The sequence below is a fragment of the Schistocerca serialis genome, chromosome 4 (genome assembly GCF_023864345.2).
Source record: "Schistocerca serialis cubense isolate TAMUIC-IGC-003099 chromosome 4, iqSchSeri2.2, whole genome shotgun sequence".
Classification (NCBI taxonomy): domain Eukaryota; kingdom Metazoa; phylum Arthropoda; class Insecta; order Orthoptera; family Acrididae; genus Schistocerca; species Schistocerca serialis.
In genome coordinates this window covers 420,597,679-420,605,540 of record NC_064641.1, presented here as the reverse complement: position 1 = coordinate 420,605,540, position 7,862 = coordinate 420,597,679, and the positions used below count along the sequence as shown (strand labels likewise).

Genomic DNA, 7,862 nt, shown 5'->3' with positions numbered 1-7,862 from the left:
GAACTTTTTTTTTCATTCTGTGAGGTGTCAGTTGAACTGTTCAGCGTGCCCCTCAGATGCTATAGCCGATCCATGGTGTCCTACAGCTCCGCATAAGATTGCGCAAATTTAAGAAAAACAATGTCGCGCAACGCAAATATTTTATCGAAGGAAAAACTCTAGGGTGACAAAATTAAGCATGAAAGTATGGGTATCACACCACATGTGGATACATTAATGAGGGGGCTCATCTGAACGACAAAAGAAAGAAGCAGTCACTGTAACAATTTGGTTTATCAGCATAAAGCAACAAACATATGAATTACGCACTGAGATTAGTATAAAAAGATCTATTTAGTCGACAAAAGGTTATAAGTATGAAATCTAGCTTTGGTACAGGAGGGTAGGCTCGACACACGAACTGTATCGCGGATACGGCAATGACTGCAACTGCAAGAATGGTTTGGGTTTAAAGAACCCAGAAAAACAAGTACGGAAACCAAAAGAATCACCAAAGTGCACAATAGAAGCAACTAACTGGCTCCGAACGTTAAAACTTTGCAGATGAGCCCTTATAAAAGTTAGCCAGCCTCGCGTCCTCCTCGATCTGGTGATTGCGTCGCCAGCTCGTTCTCACCACTCCTGTACGGTGTGATTGTGGAAGACAGTGGCAGTGGCGACCGGGAATACTGAGTCCTGCTCGCCCGTTGTACCCAGTTCTGACACGGAGAAATCCTCCTGTGTGACGCCTCGGCAGCAAGCGTGTTCTCTTACAGCCCCCAGCAGCAAGTCTGCCCTCTTCCGTCGCCTGGCACCCAAGTGTTGTCTGCCGCAACTCGAAGCAAGTCGGCTATTGCTGCCAGTGTAGGAATCTCGCTGGCCAATTGCAGCTGACCTTGCGAGCTCCAACAAATAATAATTTCGTAAATCAGTTGAACACACACCTACTCTCACAGATTTTTCTGTGGTTAACCAATGATGGTTTGGCACGGGGAGGAAGGTAGAAAATCTCCGCAATCCGTGACAGGTTTCTAACTCCAGCCACCTGAAGGGCTTATGCATGGGTAAGAGTGCCTTTTACAGAAATAATTATTGTGACACAATTAGAGTGCCTGGTACTATGATTTTAAACGAGTACTCTTTGATGGCGTGACTGCAGAGAGACAGCCACACTCACGCTTAGCCGTTTCCGCGGCTGCGCCTGTCTTCACATCTTACCTTCTGAAAAGGACTGTTTCCAGTGTCTGACACAATAGAGATTTGTGGCTGATAAGTTGCTCCAAATTACCTGCAGCACTGAGGTGGTACATGGAGGATCCCCCCATCTGCTGCCTGTTCCAGAGGACGCTTTCAGCTCTGAACTCGTTTATGACTCCTCCTGAGTATTTTAGGTAAACTTCACCGTTGCGCGAGCCAGCCCCCCCTCCCAGCCACACACACACACACACACACACACACACACACACACACACACACACACACACACACACACACACACACCGTAATAAAAAAAGGAAGAAAGAGACGTAGTAATTTGATGAGCAATCGTCTGCAGTTATGATGCAGCGTTAAAGAATAGACAACATTGACTTGAGATGTGTATATTACATTATAAAATACCTTGCATGACACTTCGGGGATAAATTTCCATGTAACAATAAGATGTGTGTGTTTCGAAATATTTATTTGTTCGCAGTTAAAACAAATACCGTCTATATATCGATGATGCAACCGAAACTTTGGCGCAGACAATAAAAAATTTAAAATTAACAATGCAGTTGTTAGTACACTGCAGTTTGGTGACGGCCAAATAACTATAAGTTAGAATGAAAATGAGGTACAAGAAGCTGTTTTTACTTTAAGTAAAATAACCAGAGAATACAGACTGCACATCAGTTACGAAGACAAAATAAATGGCATTTGAAGGACACCAGCCTATGCGAGTTAAGATCAAAATTGACAATCACATCATAGAGCTAGTTAAGACACTTAAACTTTTATAGGGCAATATTACATACGGGGGAAATAACGGAATACAAAACAAGTGTTCAACGATTTCTGTGGAACTACATTCAGAACGTTGGGAAAGTAAGTCGACAGAGATTACCTCGCTTGTCTGTGGAAGTGGAAATACTGTGTAGAAGCGTTTTCAATGTTTTCTCTTTCCTAAACTTTTGTCATGTTATCTGTGCGTTTTCTTGGAGTAACGGACGGTGAGATATGCGGTGGGAGACGCACCCTCTGCATCGCGCCAGCACTGTCATCCTCCGAGGACCTCCAGCTGCAGCTTGGCCAGAGCCGCCCGCCCCCTTATCCCCCTTCACTCCCTTCCTGGCTCTCCACGACTTTCTCTCTATTTTACTGTATTTTGCTTAGTCAGGTCACTCAATATTTGCTTCCTGTTTAGAGACACACATGATGAAGGGACCGATGAGCTCGTAGTTTGGTCCCTTTAACATCCAACAAACCAATAAACAAAATTTTTAAGATCCTTGAGAAAGCCACGAATGACGAAATTATTCCTCCTGGTATGAATGATATGAGGTAAGCGAAACTATTCTCAACTGACAGGTATGAATACTAACGAACTGTCAGTTCCATGAGTTATGGTTGTAAAATATTTACACATTATTTACAGAAGAATGGAAAAACTGGTGGAAGCCGACCCTGGGGAAGATCTGTTAGGGCTTTTTGAGAAATCTAGGAAAACATGAGGCAATACTGACCCTATGGCGTATCTTGGACTGAAGAAAGGCAAACCTACGTTCGTGGTATTTATAGATTGAGAGGACGCTTTTGCAAAGTGGACTACACTGTTTCAAATATTGAAGTTAATAGGGATAAATACAGGGAGCGCAAGATTAGTTACGCCTTGTGCAGAAATCGGAACGCAGTAGTAAGAATCGAAGGACGTGGAAGGGAAGCATAGGAAAGAGGGAGTGAGACAGATTTGCAGTTTGTCACCGATATTATTCAATTGGCACATTGAGCAAACTGTGAAAGAAACCATGGAGAACTTCAGAAAGGGAACTGTAATTCAGACAGAAGAAATAAAAACCTTTACGCTTGCTGAAGATATTGTAATTGTCACACTCTACACAGGATCTGTAAGAGCAGTTCAGTGAAATGGATAATGTCTTGAAAAGCCGTTGTAAGACGGACGTCAACAAAAATAAAACACGGCTTATGGAATGTATGGAATCAAAAGATCTGTCAACAGACTGGCGGGGTTCGAACAGCAAGACGGTGGGAGTGTGAACCAGAGTACGGTGTCTAAGAGAGGACGGTGCTACGGGTGTGAAGATAGAAAAACGCAATATATTTCTTACAAATTCTCTAAGTTTTTGTGTTTCAAAAACCACTCAAGTTTATTTTATAAAGACTGCACATAGTGCCCTGGAGTGGTAAAACGACATGTGGAAACAGTATGTTGAAAAGACATTGTGGAGACTCTCCGTTTACTTGCAACGTTTTCGTACATGTTTTCCACTCAGCTATTCATACCTGAGTTTGGTCATCATAGCTTACATTGTTCTTCTTCGTGTGCTATGACACACATTGTGTAACCATCTTTGTCCTGTACAGTATGTAAATGTTAGAATCACTGTGTAATTTCCTCACGTAGTAATAGCCCCCCCCCCCCCCCCAATGAACCATCGGCCTTGGCGTGGGTGGGGAGGCTTTTCAGTAGTTGCAGGGGCAACAGTCTAGATGATTGACTGATCTGGCCTTGTGACACTAACCAAAGCGATCTTGCTGTGCTGGTACTGCGAACGGCTGAAAGCAAGAGGAAACTACAGCCGTAATTTCTCCTGAGGGCAGGCAGCTTTACTGTATGGTTAAATGGTGATGGCGTCCTCTTGGGAAAAATAGAAAAAAAAAATTCCTGAGGTAAAATAGTCCCCCATTCGGATCTCCGGGCGGGGACTACTCAGGATAACGTCGTTATCAGGAGAAAGCAAGCTGGCGTTCTGCGGATCGGAGCGTGGAATCTCAGATCCCTTAATCGGACAGGTAGGTTATAAAATTTAAAAAGGGAAATGGATAGGTTAAAGTTAGATATAGTGGGAATTAGTGAAGTTCGGTGGCAGGAGGAACAAGACTTTTGGTCAGGTGAATACAGGGTTATAAATACAAAATCAAACAGGGGTAATGCAGCAGTAGGTTTAATAATGAAAAAAAAAATAGGAATGCGGGTAAGCTACTACAAACACAGTAGTGAACGCATTATTGTGACCAAGATAGATACGAAGCCCACGCCTACTACAGTAGTACAAATTTATATGCCAACCAGCTCTACAGATGACGGAGAGATTGATGAAATGTATGATGAGATAAAAGATAGTGAAGGGAGACGAAAATTTAATAGTCATGGGTAATTGGAATTCGATAGTAGGAAAAAGAAGAGAGGAAACTAGGTAGGTGAATATGGAATGAGGGTAAGGACTGAAAGAGGAAGCCGCCTGGATGAATTTTGCACAGAGCATAACTTAATCACAGCTGACACTTCGTTCAAGAAACATGAAAGAAGATTGTATACATGGAAGAACCCTGGAGATACTAGAAGGTTTCAGATAATTATATAATGGTAAGACAGAGATTTAGGAACCAGGTTTTAAGCTGTAAGACATTACCAGGGGCAGATGTGGACTCTGACCACAATCTATTGGTTATGAACTGTAGATTAAAACTGAAGAAACTACAAAAAGGTGGGAATTTAAGGAGATGGGACCTGGATAAACTGAAAGAACCAGAGATTGTACAGAGTTTCAGTGAGAGCATAAGGGAACAATTGACAGGAATGGGGGAAAGAAATACAATAGAAGAACAATGGGTAGCTTTGAAGGATGAAGTAGTGAAGGCAGCAGAGGATCAAGTAGGTAAAAGGACGAGGGCTAGTAGAAACCCTTGGGTAACGGAAGAAATATTGAATTTAATTGATGAAAGGAGAAAATATATAAATGCAGTAAATGAAGCAGGCAAAAAGTAATACAAACGTCTCAAAACTGGGATCGACAGGAAGTGCAAAATGGCTAAGCAGGGATGGCTAGTGGACAAATGTGAGGATCTAGAGGCATATATCACTAGGGGTATGATAGATACTGCCTACAGGAAAATTAAAGAGACCTTTGGAGAAAAGAGAACCACTTATATGAATATTAAGAGCTCAGATGGAAACCAAGTCCTAAGCAAAGAAGGGAAAGGAGAAATGTGCAAGGCGTATATAGAGGGTACATACAAGGGCGATATACTTGAGGGCAATATTACGGAAATGGAAGAGGATGTAGATGAAGATGAAATGGGAGATGTGATACTGCGCGAAGAGTTTGACAGAGCACTGACGGATCTAAGTCGAAACAAGGCCCCGGGAATAGACAACATTCCATTAGAACTACTGATAGCCTTGGGAGAGCCAGCCCTGACAAAACTCTACCATCTGGTGAGCAAGATGTATATGACAGATGGAATACCCTCAGACTTCAAGAAGAATATAATAATTCCAATCCCAAAGAAAGCAGGTGGTGATAGATGTGAAAATTACCGAACTATCAGTTTAATAAGTCATGGCTGCAAAAAACTAACACGAATCCATTACAGACGAACGGAAAAACTGCTAAAAGCCGACCTCGGGGAAGATCAGTTTGGATTCCGTAGAAATATTGGAACACCTGAGGCAATACTGACCATACAACTTACCTTAGAAGAAAGATTAAGGAAAGGCAAACCTACGTTTCTGGCATTTGTAGACTTAGAGAAAGCTTATGACAATGTTGACTGGAATACTCTCTCTCAAATTCTGAAGTAGCAGGGGTATAATACAGGGAGCGAAAGGCTATTTACAATTTGTACAAAAACCAGATGGCAGTTACAAGAGGCGAGGGACATGAAAGGGAAGCAGTGGTTGGGAACGGAGTGAGACTGGGTTGTAGCCTCTCCCCGATGATATTACTCAATCTGTATATTGAGGAAGCGGTAAAGGAAACGAAAGAAAAATTCGGAGTCGGAATTAGAATCAATGGAGAATAACTAAAAATTTTGAGGTTCGCTGATGACATTGTAATTCTGTCAGAGACAGCAAAGGACCTGGAAGAGGAGTTCAGCGGAAGGGACAGGGTCCTGAAAAGATGTTATAAGATGAACATCAACAAAAGCAAAATGAGGATAATGGAATGTAGTAGAATTAAATCAATTGAATTAGATTAGGAAATGAGACACTTAAACTAGTAAATGAGTTTTGCTATTTGGGGAGCAAAATAACTAATGTTTGAAATAGACAGGATATAAGATGTAGACTGGCAATGGCAAGGAAAGCGTTTCTGAAGAAGAGAAATTTGTTTACATCGAGTATAGATTTAAGTGTCAGGAATTCGTTTCTGAAAGTATTTGTATGGAGTGTAGCCATGTATGGAAGTGAAATGTGGGCGATAAATAATGTAGACAAGAAGAGAATAGCTTTGGAAATTTGGTGCTACAGAAGAATACTAAATATTAGATGGGTAGATCACATAACTAATGAGGAGGTATTGAGTAGAACTGGGGAGAAGTGAAATTTGTGGCACAACTTGACTAGATGAAGGGATCGGCTGGTAACACATGTTCTGAGGCGTCAAGGGATCACCAATTTAGTATTGGAGGGCAGCGTAGAGGGTAAAAATCGTAGAGGGAGACAAAGAGATGAATACACTAAGCAGATTCAGAAGGATGTAGGTTGCAGTAGTTACTCGGGGATGAAGCAGCTTGCACAGGATCGAGTAGCATGGAGAGCTGCATAAAACCAGTCTCTGGACTGAAGATTACAACACAACACAACAAAACAACAAAGTAATAAACGACAACAGTTTCCTCAAACCCAAAGCAAAACGTGTTTGTTTACTTCATCTAGACAACCTACGTCAATGTGAAGCCCTATTGTGCTCGCTATCCTTAACAAATCAGACTGAGACGCCTTGTAGCAACGGTGGTCAAACGAACACAGTAGTAACGCAGGGTTAAGTGGTACTGAAGGAAATAGATTTTGAAACGTGACAGTCAAAGTCGTAGATGAGTTTCGTTAATGGGACAGCAAAATAACTGATGTCCGAAGTAGGGAAGACAGCGAATAGTGAGAAAAAGCAATTGTGGAATAGAGGAATTTGTTATTTAACATAAACTGGTTACAAAGTCTCTTATGAAGCACAAGAGTTGAATGCAGTGAGAGGGCATTCCATGCATGTAGGTCGCGGCATTTAGGCAGGGAAGAGGAGGGGGATAAACTAACATGGAGAGAGCATCAAACCATTCTTCGGGTTGATGGCCACAACATGGAGACTAACCGGTTGTAGTTCGTCCCGCACATCAGTTATGAATGGCGTGTGCCACACATGCAGAAAGATGATTTGCAAAACTTACATGTAAATGTGGATCAAAAGAGGATGGAAGTATTCGTGCACTCAGAACATAGGGGAAAATTTTAATTATTAGCAGTTGTTTTATTCTCCGAAGGACTAACACAAAAGTTTTGGTCAAAGCTCTGTGTTTACTTTATCTTCAAGTTTATAATTGTTCGGTCGTCATACCACGCACACGCTTCATCAGCTGGCAATAGTGACCACACCTGATATTATGCAATTGAGTACGTAATTCCTTGATTAACAAACATTAGTTGGCAACTTACCAGTTGTGGTCGAAGGTGAGGATGGTAATCGGTTCCTGAGGTTGCAAACTTGGTCCAGGTGGTTTATCTAGCGACTGACTTTGGTTTACACCCTACGCAAATGACAGTGTCTGGTTATCTGCGAGCAATCTTTCGTATATCTGTATTATCGCGATAAATTTCCGCGGCGTAACACTGCCGCCAGTTCGACGCGAGATTTCATCAGAGAAACATCACGGTAACACTACGT

At 41.9% G+C, this 7,862-nt stretch overlaps 1 protein-coding gene across 1 annotated transcript in view; it reads left to right on the top strand.

Moving 5' to 3' along the window:
- LOC126474503 (translation initiation factor IF-2-like) overlaps positions 1 to 7,862 on the top strand; it is a 476,968-nt gene that overhangs the window by 339,486 nt on the left and 129,620 nt on the right. The gene's annotated exons all lie outside the window — the stretch shown is intronic.